Source organism: Crinia signifera, chromosome 5, assembly GCF_055691185.1.
Source record: "Crinia signifera chromosome 5, ASM5569118v1, whole genome shotgun sequence".
NCBI lineage: Eukaryota > Metazoa > Chordata > Amphibia > Anura > Myobatrachidae > Crinia > Crinia signifera.
Genome location: NC_139221.1, coordinates 220978009 through 220996065, shown reverse-complemented (window position 1 = coordinate 220996065; position 18057 = coordinate 220978009). Strand labels below are relative to the sequence as shown.

At 36.8% G+C, this 18057-nt stretch overlaps 1 long non-coding RNA gene across 2 annotated transcripts in view; it reads right to left on the bottom strand.

The window, feature by feature from the left end:
* The window catches only part of LOC146080872 (uncharacterized), a 58362-nt gene that overhangs the window by 31951 nt on the left and 8354 nt on the right, over positions 1-18057 (bottom strand). Inside the window, exons 2-3 of one of the 2 annotated variants that reach the window (XR_014475014.1) lie at positions 15826-17126; positions 5355-5530 (exon numbers count right to left, since the gene is read on the bottom strand). This is a non-coding gene — a long non-coding RNA (uncharacterized LOC146080872). The remainder of the gene's footprint in view (positions 1-5354; positions 5531-15825; positions 17127-18057) is intronic. The other variant, XR_014475013.1, reaches the window with a different exon arrangement.

Below are 18057 nucleotides of genomic sequence, written 5' to 3'. Positions count from 1 at the left end.
AAAGCACTTGTGTATTGAGGGTAGCCCCCTGGCTTTTAAGCCAGGCACTGGGCCATCCACCCCAGTGATCCCAGTGGTGTTGTCTGGACAGTGCCCCCGCAATTCTGATGCAACACCCGCTATATTGCCGATCGCTTCCCCTTAGACTGCAGTTGCATGCATGCTACCATGTGGGTGCAGGAATCGACAACAAGTGAATTTCAGTGATTAGCAACTCATGCTAAATCCCTCCTATAGTTCCATAGACCTCATATATTTATAATAATTTTAAGATCATTCTAACACTGCTTCTAAAACTGTAAAAATAGAAAGAACAATTTATTGCTCAACATGATTATCAAATTAATATCACAATTAAATATTGGTACAGGTTGAGTATCCCGTATCCAAAATGCTCGGGACCAGGAGAATTTTGGATAACGGATTATTCCGTATTTCGGAATATTTTTATATTTCAATTATGTATTTTGAAGTATCTTGCATGTATGCTGTATAAACACATAAAATACACACAAATATATTTTATTACCACATAAAATACACACAAATATATTTTATTTGTTCAAAAAACAAGGTTTCAAAACATGAAACAAAATTTGTGTACTATCTCAGATATTGAATTTGAATGCCAAGCAATCATTTTCTTGCACATATATAGTGCCAGTTACATATCATGTCACCAGTAGTGCTGTTACAAATGTCCCCAGTGAGTTTTTAGCAAAAAAAATATTTTTTTTTTACTTTCTGGAATGTATGGTTTTCGGAATAATTCGGATAACGGATACTCGGATATGGGATACTCAACCTGTATATAACTGCACCTTAGATATTAAACAACAGTTAATACAGTAAAAAAGATCAAACGCTAATGAAGCTTGTATATTCTCTTTTCCATGTCTATTCTTAAGGGCCTGATCAATGACCACTTGGACCTGAGGCCTATGAGAGGCAGAGGAGGAGTAGCCAGTGATGTGTGGGGGTGTGGCCAGCACCATGCGGGCATTTACACCTACAGTATACACTACATCACATGTCTTCAACCTGTGGCCCTCCAGATGTTGTGAAACTACATTTCCCAGCATGCCCTGACAGTTTTGGCATGCTCTTATAGGAAAAAATGTGGCAATGCATGTTGGAACATGTAGTTTCACAACATCTGGAGGGCCATAGGTTGAAGACCCATGCACTACATAGTGCCAGATTGAACTCTATGGAGGCCCCTAGGCAGTCGGAAACTTGAGGTCTCCCTTGCAAATGATCTCCTAATACATTTTTTAATCTTGGGGTCCCCCGGCAAGTTATCTTCTAATGTTTTTAATTTTACTAACACTACTGGATCTGTAAGTTGTATTTTAAATCTTATGTCTATGATTTAAGTTCTAATACGTAAGTTAAAGACTACATTACATTAATGCAGTATTGTCTCTAAAGAGTCTTAATACAAAGTTTTTATTTCTTTGAGTTGATTCATTATTTTCTATCTTTTGGAAACAATTTAAGAAAGTTTGAATGTAATTTTCTTTCAAGTTCAAATCAATATTATTTTGATCTGTTGTGATTGAGCCTCTATAAAGGCATGTACCCAAAGGCCAGGGCCTAATCTGCCTATTTGGTAATCTGACACAGCAGCCACAAAGGTTCTCCAAACATGTAAAAGTATAAAAATTATGAATGAATCCCTACAGAATATTCTAAAATTGCTAAAAGACTTCGGTATCTGGTTTTGAAATAAATGTAACTAAATCAATAGGACTATACTTAACCCCAGGAATCTCTCACCCTAGATGGAGCACTCACCTACCCCTAAAGTGGGCAACTTCATATATAGTGTATCTCGGGGTAAAACTCCCTAAAAACCCGGCCGATCTATATAAAATCAATGTCACGGAAGCCATTAAAGTCATTGCCGCAGAACTAGACAAATGGAAGACACTGTCTCTATCATACTTAGGCAGAGCCAATTTAATTAAAATGACAACATTCCCGCGACTTCTGTACATATTGCAGTCTCTCCCTATTATGTTGAATAATCCAGATATCAATAAAATAAACAGTCTGTTCAGGAATTTTATATGGAGGGGGAAAAAACCCCAAATAGCATTAATAAAATTACAACAACCAAAGATAAATGGGGGGATAAATTTCCCCAATGTTCAGTCATATAACTATGCGACCCTGCTACGCTTTCTGCGTGACTGGTTACATAATGGGGAAACCTACGCTAACACGTTAATTGAAAAGCAATTCTTACCAGATGGTAATTTAGTAAGCTTTCTTCATAAATTTGAAGCTGAAATCCCACAATCTATCAAAGACAATCCACTACTGTGGACTATTTATAAATTATGGCACAAGCTGAGATATGCAAAACAGTTGAATTCACATCACTCACTATTCCTAACATTCGTGGGCAATGAAGAATTCCAGCATGGAGAGGCTGCATTTCCCTTTACCCTGTTTGACAGAGAAGGAATCTCTAGCTTGAAGGACATATGCGACCCTTCCTCAAACAAAGTATTAACCTTTCAGCAGGCTTACCAGAAATTCCCAATATTGAATAACTATCCACTTGCTTACTTCCAAATGAGCCACTATGCCAAAATAACAGTGAAACACCTCTCTGATAAAGATTGGTACAATGACTTAGATGGGGTTTTGAGAGCTAAGCCCATAATCGAAAAAGCCATTTCTTTACACTACAACTACCTCAGACCACTTATAGTACACGAGGACACGAGGTCAGGTATGAAGCTATGGCTAAGGGATTTCCCCGATCTATCATGTGAAATATTGCTTAAAACCTTGGTAAACTCTTGCCGTATGTTACCTGCTGCCCAATACCAGAAGCAATTTTTAAATCTTTTTCATAGAGCTTATTTTTCACCGCATAGACAGCTGCTGGCAGGGATGCCATCAAATGGATCCTGCCCTCGCTGCGGAGAGGCAGAGGCGGGGTTACTACACTGTCTTTGGACATGCCCAATTACAAGAGGCTTTTGGCTACAAGTGAGGAAATTCACGCTAGATAATTTGATAAACTACATACCCTTTAATGCAGAATGGGCCATATTTGGAATCATTCCTACAGAACAGAGGGTGACTAGGGGATGCAAAAAACTTGTACTGGCCATACAGGCAGCGGCGTGTAAAACCATTTTGCATGATTGGATATCCACACAGCCTCCTTCGTTTGCTCTCTTTAAAACTAAGCTCCATCATATCTTTCAGATGGATTGGTTGGAAACAACCTTAGATAAAGAAAAACGAACCCAAAAATGTTTTGAAACCTGGGAAAGTTACATTGTGACTCTACCAGCAGACTTTCAAAAGAGAATTCAAAACACCTTGCAATACACAGAGTGGTATGAGACGAGGAGGCTGCTGGGAGATCCCCCAATAGTAGTGGTATAGGAGCTGGAAATTCATGTATAAACCTTGTACAAAGGGAAAGGGGTCTTCACATTGTTATTCGCGGTTGAGGGATTTGGGTGGATGGGGCCTTCACACACATAAACATACAAAGAAATAACTATCAAAAATTCACAGGAGACGATTCATGGTTACTCATATATTGCCTTTTATTGGAGAGATGTGCAGAGGACATTCTTGAATTTTTTGAATTTTGGATATTGTTAAACAACAAAATAATGAAAATGTTTACAGCTCATTTGCAGTACTGTATGATTCATTTGTAAACGTTGTAATGTCCTGACATGTTAATGTTGCATTGCATTACGCAATAAAAAAGAATTAAAAAAAAAAAAAAATTGTATGAATTTGTTAGTAAAACAGAAATACAATTTTCTTACTTGTGATTTATGGGTGTGGTATAGGGTTCCGACAGTCGGGATCCCGACAGTCATTAGCCCGATGTGGGCATCCCGACTGGGCGGACTCAGACAGCATGGCGAGCGCAACAAAGCCCCTTGCGGTCATGGAATAGCCAGTGGCCGTCGGGAACCTGTCTGATGGTGTTTAAACAGTCGGGATCCCAACATCGGGTAAATGACTGTCAGGATCCCGACTGTCGGGACCCTGTCCGGCACCCGTGATTTATGGCCAACCTTGTGGCAAGCTAGTGGCTGGTCATCATCATCTTGTCATGATTTGGGGTCTAAATATGTTCACCATGCCTGTAGTCGACTAATGTCCATTATCAATATCTTGCAATCTCTAATGTTTGAGTAAAGGGAAGATTGTGATTACCATAGGCATAGCCTATGATATGATATACTAGTGCATACAGCCTTCTCATTTCCAAACTATTTGTGTGAAATCACATTTCATAGCATGTTGACATTTGCTCCAGAGATTAGTAAATTAGCTCAACAGATTACAGCACTGGAGACAAGAGACTGACTGCTGGCTGAGCATGCAGTCAGTAAACAAATATGAAGCCTCTGCTGTTTGACTGAGCACTTCCTTCATTCTTTCACCCTTGAATTACTAATAGTGTGGAGGGAAAAATCAATAAAGGGCTAGATGCAGAGCTATAGATGCTTGGACTAGTCCAAGAATTAACTGCACTAGTGAGAGCAGATTTGGTTTAGCGAGATAATAAAACACAGTTCTACCCAAGTAAGCATCCATTTTAATATGGCAAACATTATAAACATACATACAATATGCAGTCATACAGTTGTTCTGCGGACATCTCATGTTTAATGCTTAGCTGTTACAAATGTTTGACCTATTCACACATTTATATATTTTTTCTGTGTAGGGTAAATACTGGCTGCATTTGCACACAGCCCACAAATGTTAGACAGCTTCACTTTTATACTACAATTTAGATTTCAGTTTAAACACATCTCACCCAAATAGAAATCTCTCTGTACATATAATATCAGCACCTGCCGTGCAACATGATTTTGCCCAGTCGTTTTCTTATTTATCTTAGCTATGATGTGCGCACGATCACAGCCGTCTTAAAAGCATTGTAGGCCCTGAGCAAAGCAATGCACTGTGCATTGGGGCACCTATCCAATCATTCAAGGTAATAAAATATAAATATATACAGAAGATAGATAGATAGATAGATAGATAGATAGATAGATAGATAGATAGATAGATAGATAGAGAGACAGACAATTGTAAGATGTCGTGCAATGGTATAGTTCATATTTAGAACAGCCCTATAGGGTCAACAACAATAAGCAATTCAGAAAGTTCTTGTTTGTATTTATTTTCAGAAAAAAAGTATTTTAGTTCATAAAAGGTTATAAAATTCCACATGAAGAAGATTTTTTGACATAGATGGAATTGACTTAATGCATAGAAGAGTCCAATGTGTTTTGTCTACATGAGACTTCATCAGGGGCAAATCTACAAAATCATAAAACAATTTACCCCACCTGCGGTCCCACAACCTCCCTCCACATGCTTCCAGGCATCCACAAATTAGCATGCTGACAGACCGTAACTGGTTCAAAATCGCACAGATCTTTTGATACATGTCCATGATATTCCCACAAGACAGGCAGCTCCTTGCAATTTCATTGTCACCGCACAGGTTACTCCACGAAAGACCCTATTTTGTGGAAAGACAGAGTTGTGTCTGTGAAGGAATGGCATCAGTGGTAAAAGTGTCTTTTTGGCATCTTATTCTCCACAGCAATTAATGTACATTTTAGCCATATTGTTTCCCGTATCCGTCATGCTTATGTCATTATTCCCCATGCGTGTGTGTATATTCCCAGGACGTCATTCATATGGCATTACCCTGTATATTATATGCTGTTATACTTATATGGTCACGAAGGAAGTATTCAGGGGAAAGTATATCATCTCACCAAAAGGCCACCTCCCCAGGGGGTATCAGGACATAAACCAATTAGCAGGTCATTGTTCCTTCTATTTGCCCTTTTTTGTGCATCTCTGAACACTAACAGTGCGGAGCCTGACACAGCTGGTGTTCGCAGCACTGCGTGTGAATTTAAGCCCGCCATTCGCATTGCCGCCCACCCCCCTTTGCATGGTGAAGTCGCCCGCATTTCTGCAAATGGATGTCTGGCCTAAACATCCATTCGCAGCTTAGGGGGTGAGACCCACATCATTTGATGGTCACCAACCATTGAATCATGTGGAACATGCACGCAAATCTAGCACACTATCAGGTGCCTTAGCTTAGCGTGTGAGGACAGGACAGCCAGCTGACATCCGTTGAGCTGCTTCAGTGCCTCATAACCATGGGAACACTGGGCTTTTGCTTACATTTAGAAAAAGTGAGGGTCAAATTACTAAGTGGATGTTCCTGCACCTTCCTACAATAAATACCCATACCCGACTTATACTGTAAATAACATACACCTAACATCAGCGGGGCCTAGTGATAGGGTGTTACATATATATATAAATCTAAAATCTTCATCCAGGAGACCCATTTCACTTCTTCCCACTTGACTGCTTTCACTACTTAAACATATTTTGGTATGTAAGAGATGTCATAGTCAATATGTTGAAATTGCAGGATGTTATGTATTGTTGAAACCACTGGACATTGTTAAACTTTATGTACACTCTGATACCTGCTTGCTTATAGGCTACAACACATCGCCTAATAACAGAGTTCTAGGATTCATGTTGTGGAGAGCCAAACACACCCATACAAAATAATAATACTACACAATTACAGATAGTAGCTATCTGGTGCATACATAGTATGGCGATATACAAAATGTTCCCCATATTATGTTACATTCTTACAACTTACAACTGCTTTTCTCCAAAACTTTACCCAAATGATTGTCATGCAGATTGAACTAATTGGTCTGTAGGGTTGTGTTCTAATTTAATTATTTAATATATGTTTTGTAATTGTTGGTATAAAGGCTAAAATGAATTAGACAAAGCTTTCAAAACAATGACAAAAACAGATTTATATGGAGGAGAAATACACTTGCTCACATATTTAGGTTTCAAATATGTTGTTTTGCAGGCAAAACTTTCTACGCAAATTTTGGCAAATTATTTTGTCATCCCTTTTTAAATTGAAAAAAGATGCAGTGATAAACCTATTCACATGTGTTATTTGCCATAGATATGGAAACACTGGCACTAATGCTGAGTAATAACTCCGCTTTCACAGCAATCTGTAAAGTTGATCATGAAACCAAATTGTATATATTCGAGAACAATATGCTGATTTAATTTCCAAGACTATGTCTTCCATCCCATTCATCCTAAAAGCTATTACACGTTATTGTTCTTTTGTAGGCTATAAAATATTCATGAACTATAATTTCTCCTTTTAACTCACCAAAATGTTATACTGTATGTCAATACCCTCATCTAAAATAAACATATGTGCTAAAGTACCTTCATATACACTGTACATTACCTCTAAAGTATGTAATCTATATAATGCTACCGATTTGAAGTGAAACTGAAGACAAATCTAAAATAGTAAAACATGAGCTGGTACAACCCAAAAAAGCATAACAGGCTTGGCTATCCAGACATACTGGTCTTCTCTCATGCAGCTATGTATCATGACATGTCTTAGATGGGGATGCAGTTAAGATCCCGGCGTTTGGGATCCTGGCGTTCAGAATCCCGACGCCGGAATCCCGACCGCCGAAATGCCGACACTTTCTCCCTCCTAGGGTGTCCACGATACCCCTGGAGGGAGAATAAAATAGCGTGCCGAGCGTAGCGAGGCACCGGGCCTGCTGCGTGGCGAGCGCAGCGAGCCCGCAAGGGGGGGCGATCCACGTCCCCCCCTTGTCGGCATTTCGGCTGTCGGGATTCCGGCGTCGGGATTCTGAACGCCGGGATCCCGACCGCCGGGATTCAATACTGAATCCCTTAGATGAGCTGTCATGTTAATGTAGCTGTTTTCCTACCTTTGGTATGTTAAAGGAGAACTCAATGGTTACAGTTCTATAGTGAGCGACTAAGAAGTAGATATAAAATAGTTTCAATAAGCATGCAGTGTAGATGGACAGGGTACTTTTTGCAAGATGTATTTAAATATAAAAAACTTATTGAAATAGTGCAAAGGAAAGTTCTAAATGTTTTCAAACACACTACTTATAAGCAACGTGGTGACACAAGGGACTTGGCAAAAGTGCAATCCCTACATAGCCAAGGGGTCTGGTATACTTGAAAGAAGTGCAAAAGGAATGGATCCTACCTTACGATCTTTCTTGATTTCATACAGCTTATCATGGAAATTATAAGCTCAGCCAGACTACAAGAGGTACCTTAAGTGGTTTCTGAGAGGTAGATGTATCAATGCTTGTGGAAAGATAAAGTGGAGAGAGATAATCTACCAACCAATAAAGCTCTTAACTGTCATTCTTAAACACAGAGTGTAACATTGCAGGTACTGTAGGAGCTGAGTTGCTAGTAAATTGTCTATCTCCACCTTAACTCCATCAAAGAATTAAAAAATGTACCCCTTAGTCAAAGTAAAGCCAAAAAAGAAACAAGTTGTATTTCTATGATAGAACCTGGCCCTGAATCAATATCTGTGGTCTGCATATATACATTCAGATCAAATATTAGATCCCTATGAAATTGCTTTAAGATGGTTTCTCCAGTTAAGATTTTGAAAGGTAATTAAAAAACAACAGGTGACAGTTTTACATTGTGCTGTTAACGTAGTGTAAGAACCTTAACAGTAAGCAGAAGTGTGCAGGGAATAATTAGCATGTTAAAGATGCGTGCTAGGAAAAAGGGTGTATGGCCTCAATAGAAGACATGTGACCTCACTGGAAGGGCATGTCCTCATTTGGGAAGGGCATGGCCTCACAGCCTGACCCCTCTTTTTGACACTCACAGGAAGTCCAGGAGATGTGGGCTGCCCCAGGTGAAAGTGTAGGCTGCAATGCCAACTCCTACACAATGACAGGAGCTGGGTGTTGCATGTACGTTTGTAATTATACTGTACGCCTTGTATCTCATTTACGATAAAATATATTAAAGAAGTATTCAATGGAGGTGGAGTGGCAAAGCCAGCCACATAAAGATAAACATATGGAACATCAAACTTGCACCTACAGTATAAAATCTATTCTGATTTAATTACTTAACAATAAAATATACTAAATAAGATAACGTCTTTCCCTCAACACCATCAAAAGTACATTATATACTATTAAATGTAGAAATAAATGTCTCACTATCGCTGTAATCTGGGATTACATTTGGAAAAGCACATCCACCGAAACAAACTACAATACTAGAGGAGTAACAAATATTAAATATAACCTTCAATTCTTACAGTTAAATTCTGCAGCAAGATAGTGCAATAGATTTAGCTGGCGTTTGGGTGTTCTAAGATTTGATTTATAGATTTAAACTAAAAAAAAATAAAGGTTTTGGATTATCTTCTTTTGAAACTGGTTATTACTGTAGTTTTGTAAAATTACAGTTTTATGATCTTTTGCTAAATGTTATATAGTGTATATAAGTCAAATATTAAAAAAATATATTTCCTTCTGCAAAAAAAGGGATGTTGTGAACATCTCTAATATTTCCTGAATCCCCAAAGATCTCCGCTGGCCATAAAGCCTTGCAGCATAAGCATGGACAAAATTCAGTTGAATGAAAAACTATTGGCAAAGAAAAAAAATCTAAAATATCATTAGGAACAGTTACTGATATGTTTGCTGTTGCAAAAGAACATTGTTCCCAACCATACAAGAAGAAGCAAATACATTTGGCTGTGCATATTCTGCAGTAATCCTCGAAAGAACCATTTAATATGGACTTGTTGCCTACACAAATACACATTAAATAGACCTGTTGACAGGTTCAATGACAATAAATGTATGCTACATAGTGACAGATGCACCAAGCTTCAAAAAGTGATAAAGTGTAGTGATGAACAACCAGCCAATCAGCTCCTAACTGCCATGATACAGATTGGGTTTGAAAAATGACAGGCAGGAGGTAACTGGTTGGCTGTTTATTACTCTATACTTTATCACTTTTAGAAGCTTGGTGCATCTGGCCCATTAGTAGCTGATATATTACAGTACAGGTAAAAAGTTTCTTCCAAGGTTATATTTTACTTGTCTACAAAACACTATCCATCTCCAGAAGGGCATGCATAAATGTTCATGCGTAGTAACAAAGGACGGAACATCTTATATACAGGCAGGAACATGCTCACTTTGTTCCTTTAGCCACATCATTAAATAATCAATAGTACTGTATAATCGCGTCTAATATAAGGTTTTAATATAAGCATCAATATGACAGTATAAAAAAGATAGATAGATAGATAGAATCTGTTCAATTGCAAAAATATAAAAATACTTTCCTATGCATGAAACATTTGTGTTAATAAATTTGTCATATATAACACTATGCAACTTCTAAGGCAGTATCTACTGGACTGGATGAAAGGTTTCATCAGAAACACAGGAAGGCGTTCAATCACTTCAGCCTTAAACAATCTATACCATTCTGTACCAAAATATGTGGTGATAGAAGAGTAAATGATTTGAGAACATGTTTAATGCCTTGTTGGCAAGAATTTGTTTTATGCATCTATGCATACATGTCTTCCTCTGGATCAACATAGTTAACTTGTTTCTTAAATCTTTTATCAGTCTGACGATTTAGCTTTATATAACAATTTAAAGTTTTCCATGATTTGTCCTCGCAATAAAAGGTCATCAATTTATGTGAAAATATCAAAGGAAAGTAATTTGATGGTGTTATCTGCTTAATATATTTTTTTCATGTATCTCTCTTTAGTTGGAATCGAACTTCCCTTTGAATGCAAATGAGCAGGACTTAGTGCTTAGTAGACACTTAATTGGAACATGGCCAAAAAAAATCAATTGATGGTGTCTTCAAGTTGGAACTCACAATATGATCATTTATGTAGACATACCCTACAACAATGATGGTCATTTATAGCCCATAGAAAGGAAGCAAGAAGAATATAACAACTCAAGACATCTTTAAAAAAGTCTCTTAAATCAATTGGAGCTCATTTACTGACTTAAAGTTTCCTAAACATTCCATATTCCAACACAGTTGCTAAAAAGAAAACATACACTTGAGAAACCAATGCATGAAGGCAGCAAAGATTTTTTTATACATTGTAGTTTGGAGCATAACTGGCCGTCAATTGTGAGGAGCTGAGGGCAAAGGATCAGACTTTCGTGTCAAGATTGTAAGGACCTGTCAGTTACTGCAAAGCTGCCAAATGAACAATGCAGAAACTAGTCATGAGGCTCCAGCCATTTAAGAAATAAGTCAAATACATACCACAAAGAGCAAAAAAGCTAAACAAAGCACAGCACAAGAAGGACAACAAAATAAATTTACGTGACAAAACAATAGTGCTTGAGTAATCCGGCTTCTCTACGACAAAAACATTAATCCGAGAGGTTATACATGGTGCACACATTGTAACTTTATTATGATTTGCATCAATAGAACTTTTACAATTATTAATCAATAAGATGTCACTATTTATTAAACTAGTCAAAGGTTTCCCGGTAGATTTGCCAAGCAAATCCTCTGTGAAAAAGGTAAGAGATTTATATTCATATGACACTCTCAATTAAGGTGGTTTGGAAAATTCTTAAAAGAAAAGGACCGTTACTTGTCAGCTGTTATACTTAGTCATCATGCAAAGAATTTACACTTTCTTTATAACGCTTAACTCGTATGCTTCCAGTGGATCGAAAAACGCATCGCCTTTTAACCTTGGATCAGCATTGCTGCAAGACAAGTAAATAAATAATTAAAATGTTATCCTATCTCTCCTAACGAGCACTGTCATAAAATCATGCATTATGGTCAACTGCTCGACTTTCACAAGAGTGCCCCCTGCTGCAATTTCAATGTATGCCGTTCCTCTTGCTCACGGTTGTTGACGAGTATGTTTTCTCAAAAGATGTATTTGCTATAGGTGTGCAGTGCCTAATGTCAGCTACAGACATTCAGATCAACCTGGTATTAAGGACTTTGCTGCTATTGGAATAAAAACTCTTTATCACAAATACAAAGCTGTCCAGCATATATGTCCCTAACTCTATATATGTTTCTTTCTGTTTCTCTAGCTGCTAGTAGACAATAATAAAACTAGGTATGTTGGAAAGATTATCCAATAAGCTTGAATACTATGCTAAGAGCATTAATAAGTGTATCCAAATATCCGAGTAAAATGTCATTGAACTTGAACAAAAAGTTTAATGATGAATATAGAGGCTTGATGCAGTGTTGGGTGTAAACCAAGTATCCTGCCCCAGCACTGTCTGCATGAAACAAATGACCTTATTCAGGTCTGTTCACTCGCATGCGAATTTGCATGCGAGCTCGATGTTTACTAAATGCATTTGCATGTGCCGGGAGAGTGCGTACACGGCGAACAAATTGTTTGCCAGGTGCACGCACCCAAAATTGCGGCCGGTGGGTGTTCCCATGGTGAGTGACCGCTGACGTGGGTGCAGGGGGCGGGCAGCTGACATCACCGAATGTCAGCTGCCCGCCCATTTCCTCCCGAATGTGCACGCACATCTAAGGTTGCTCTGATCAACCTTAGATGTGCGTGTGCCTTCCACAATATTCGATGGTCAGCGAACATCAAATGGTGTGGGTGCTTTGTATGTAGCCCAAAAGAGCTGGACAACTGCATTTGTTACGCTGTCATCAAGATGAGATTGGACCTAACACAAGACGAAATTTACTAAGATAGGAGTTCTATTTTACATGGTATGTTGCTACGGGCAACTAATAAGATACCATTATCTTCTATAAGGTGCTAAATAAATAAGAAGTAGATTTTGATTGGTTGCCCATAGCAACATCCCATGTGAAATAGAACTCCCATAGTACATTTCCCGCCAGAATCAGCCCCCATCCCTGATTATGGTTATTACAAGTGAACACCCTCAGGATGCACTGATATTACTTGTAAGTGTAAGCAGGAAAAATGCATAGCGTGCAGTTACACCAACAGGCACTTAATGTACTTACTATACTATAAACTTATTTACAATTCTTACATACTGATTATGGAAGTGATAACTCTTTAATTCTAAGTGTAGATTTATCTTTATTTTTCCATATTTGCATTGTGGAACCACAAATTGAATGCTTACTTTAGTGCATCTTCAACTTTACTTCAGCATTTGGAGAATTTTGCTATGGTGTATGGAGCAGGGGCTTCAATATATTCCGCAACACCTGGTGTAAATACCCCCCACACATGTAAGGCGTGCTCTACCAAAAAAGGTTGCATGTTCTCATTGGACATGGGTGTGGCCTCATGGCCCATTTTGATGCTGCGTTGCCTTGGGAGACTGTCTTGAGGCAATGCCAGCTCCTGCACTGTGACAGGAGACATGCTACACATACAGTAATGTTAAGTGCAGCACCCTGAGGAGGAGCCAGCACTGACGCCCACTGACCCCTGCACCACCCTAGCGACCGCACTGCAAGGAGGCATGGGTTTGCCCTTTTTGTAACAGTTTTTCTGAACTTTTAATGAACCCTGACAAAATAAACATAAATGAAAGTGGCATAATTTCTCTATGGCTGCAATATAAAAGTTTTATCAATTTATAATTATCTAAATGTGTTATCAGATACAGAGAACTATACAGAAATAGAGCTTGAGCCTTTGCATAGCAATATTTATTAACATTCCCTATTATTTAGGACACATGTAATACCTGTACCATACATTCATTGCTTGTTGTGTTGTTTAGCATGCTTCAGAATTAATAAAGAAAATGACATAATAAAAAAAACAGGTCCCTGCCATATAATAGTCATTATTCAATCTATGAATCCTAAATGGCATCGCTTAATTTTTTTTACCATGACAACAATAAAGCAGATCTACCAAAAGCCAATGGCTGCATGCAGGTGAAGAAGGAAGTGTTTACAGTAAGTGTCTTTAGATATGTTTACTCTAACTTCTCATAGCTTTGAAGGATTGACCACATTGTTAGAAGCCAACAGAAAGGCTGTCAATTATCCCAAATGAAGCTCCGGGCAATGTAATAGCAATGTGTGTCTAAAAGCCATTTGTTGGACCTTTGAACTCCACGCTATACATGGGCAGTGTGATTAATTGGGAAACAAGTATAGGTAATCATATTAATGCAACAACAGTATTGATATAGCTATAGACAGCCCATATGCTCGGCAGAAGAACCAGAGGGAATTGTGCTGGTTTGATAGCCACTTTGGTGCTCTGACTGTAATGAGCAATGAGCAAACTGCTGAAAAATTGATGCCGCCTGCAGATTGCACAAACCACTGAACAGCAGGGGGCTGGCTTCTTACATCTTCTACTCCTGGTATAATATGCTAATTTCTGCAAGAGCGCAAGGGTAAAGCGAAAGAAGAAAAGATTTCACAAAAGAAGGAAAAAAAATGCTAATGAAAACCACAAAGATGACTGCAGAGAAATCCTAGAGCTTTGTATGGATTAACTGTGTTGGAGATGTCCTTGTCAAATTTTAACCCTTTTCTTATCCGACCGATGTATGTTCAATATTCCTCATATGAGAACATTGTCTGTTGTGTGGCTTTGGTGAATAATTGGTATGATAGAAACCCATTTTTTAGTTGTGGCTGACAGGCAGTGTGTTGGATGCATATTCGTGCTTAACAACAGAACCTGTTACATAGAAATATTTCTAGTAGCAGTTATGTTTAAAAATGGAACTATATATATAAGTCTCTCACATTGCATGAGGCTATCTGAGAAACCTGTCAGTTCCAAACAAACAATAAAGTCCGAAACATGGTCTAAATAAAAGAAAAGTTAGAAATAGCATTACGGAAATCATACTGGTCTTTATCACATTGTGCCAATATTTTGCAGCACTATACATTCAGTGAGGAATAATTCCTAACAGTATGACTGTACAATATGGACACAAAAACAAAACAGGCCCGGATTCTACAGCAAACAGGTTATAATAGCATAAAGCAACATCTGAAAAGAAGAAAGCAACGTGTGTGTGTGTGTGTGTGTGTGTGTGTGTGTGTGTGTGTGTATCCAGTATATATATATATATATATATATATATATATATATACATATATACAGTATATATATATATATATATATATAGAGAGAGAGAGAGAGAGAGAGAGACACACACACACACACAAACACATACACACGTACAGTACATTCACACACACACACATATATATATATATATATATATATATATATATATATATATATATATACTGTATACATGTGTGTGCATGTTCAATATATTCACCCCCAAAATAATAAAACATTATTTTACAGAATTATAATAACTGTGAAACTAGTAGATGTATCATGTGGAAATCACCAATGTTTGCATGAACCCTATTTTATTTATATGCTTATTTACATTTAGCCTTCAAGTAACAGAATTTCATCCATGCAGTCACATGAATAGTTGATCTTGTAAATTAATCTGCATAAATAACTAAAACCATAAAAAAATTAAATAAATAAAACCCAGTAAATCCGGTATGTCTACAATATAATTACACAGTATCATAGGATCAAATTAGTAAGGCACAATTTGTAAAATTTCAGAAATGTTTATGACTAAAGTAATAACAACACTCACTCGATAAATAAATTAAATGGAAGACTGTTCGAGTAATGGATAAAAAACTAGCTATCTTTCTACACACACATATATATATATATATATATATATATACACACACACATATATATATATATATATATATATATATATATATATACACTGTAAATCCTTTGTATTTTCTCTACCTTTCACACACACACATACGTACATATCAACACACAACTAATTTCTAGATTTCTATATATAAACATACATTTGTTGGGTGGATTAAAATATTTACTTTCATGCATTAAGGCTGAAGATGAAGACTGACGAACCATGTCCGTATCAATCGGCCTATCTTCAAACACAGAATGGAGAAATAATGCATCTTATTCTTGCACCTCATTTCTTTAGCGTCCCCGTACTCGGCAGGGAGCCTGGTGCAATAGCAAATGGTGAGCATTTCCCATTGTCACTGTTTGCCTATGAGTGAGATTTGCCACTCTATTTTTTAAATGTTTAATGCAAAGTAAAAAATACAGTATATACAGCCTATAATTAGGAAACCATTTGTTAAAAAAGTACTATAGTTTTTTTTTTTTTTTTATATTCATTTTTATTGTAATGAGGCAATAAAGTACCGATTTACATTAAACTCTATACATGTTACAGCAACATTCCATTCTATGTATGTGAGGTTATACAGAAGATGTGAACAATTTACGAGTTACCATGTTATCTTAATTACATCTTAAAAAGTACTATAGTTTAATTTTTCTATACAATTAAAAAATTACATTTGCACATAGTTAAAGAAAATAATAAAAAGAATTAATGAAATGTTAACTGTATCGTTCACCAAAAATGTGCCAACTCTGTTTATTTCATAAAAAAATATAAGAAGCTGAATCAGGGACTAGTATTGTCAAATACCAGTCCAACGCTATATTCACTATCTAAAGATTCACTTTATTTACAGAACAATGAAGAATAAAAAAATATAATTTTAGAAAATCAAAGACATCATACTAGTTCAAACAGAGTCAAATAAATGTCACTGAATAAGTCATTTTGGAAAGCGGGTAATAATGGGCAGCATTGCAAAGACTGTACAGGTTTGTACTGTATTGAAAAAGTAATTTTTAAAAAAAAATTGCGCTTACGGAAACCATATCTGACCATAGTAAATCTTTCTGTGCAATTCCAGTTACATTGCTTTGTATACCGTACTTATACCTAACGCGAGGTTTGAGCGTTATTTTAAATACTATTAGTAAATGAATGGTATAACCAATAACATTTCACATTGCCAGATGGGGAAAAAGATTCTGAATCTGTTGATAAAAAGGTACAGATGGCAGTCTTTTTTCTTTGCCATTGGAAGAAAGCTGAAGAGTGAAAAGGTTTTGGAAGGGGCCTACACCGTACTGATAAATTGATAAGTCAAAGTGTGAACATTCTTCTAACGCGCTGTATATGTTCCCATAGCTTAAGAATCAGACTGGGATAAGCTCCATTTAATGTGGGTGCTTGTGATCATCCTTTGTGTTCCACAAACACAGTGGGATGCAATCCTTAGAAGAAAAAGAAAAAGACCATCTAAAAAGAAACAATAATGGGATAAAAGAAAAAAATATCAGATTTCAAAAACAATCGAAAAGTAAAAATACTAAATATTTAGCAATGAGGTTTTTGCTGTGGTTCTGGCAATATTTTTATAATGATTTCTCCTATTCCACAAATTTTTACCATGCTCACGCAAAACAATAAAATAAAAATGAAACAAAGTGCATATATATATATATATATATATATATATATATATATATGTAAAATCCCATGCACTCTGCAGGCTCAGACCTGAGTGGTGTATGTAACACACACACATACTGTATAACAATTCCAGCAAAAAAAAAAACACATAAAAACAAGTATACAGGTGCATAATAAATCCTCACATGCAGTTCTTTCGAGGGAGACTAAATAAGGGCCTAAACCCACAGTAAAATGCAAAAAAGGAATAGTGCAGAAAACATTTTGTATTTAAATGCCTGATGATGTTATACCATCGCCTGTTTCTTTCCAGATTGTTTTAAATTACATCACTGCATGTACTGTAGGCTTACAGTATGTAAAGGTTAATTATTATATACTTTCAGGAAATTCTGAAGTAGAAATGTTTACAATATCATATATATATTGTCTGTCATTCTTTCTATCTATCTATCTATCATCCATCTATCTTTCGCTCTCATTTTATGTCTGTCTGTCTTTACACAGTTCATATCTTACATCTTACATATGTGTATATTCCAAAAGACCAGCACTTTATACTTTATTGGTAGACAAACAAACACAGATAGATAGATAGATAGATAGATAGATAGATAGATAGATAGATAGATAGATAGATAGATAGATATGAACTGTAGGTGTGTGTGTGTGTGTGTGTGTGTGTGTGTGTGTGTGTGTGTGTGTGTGTGTGTGTGTGTGTGTGTGTGTGTGTAATATATCTACCAAACATTATCTG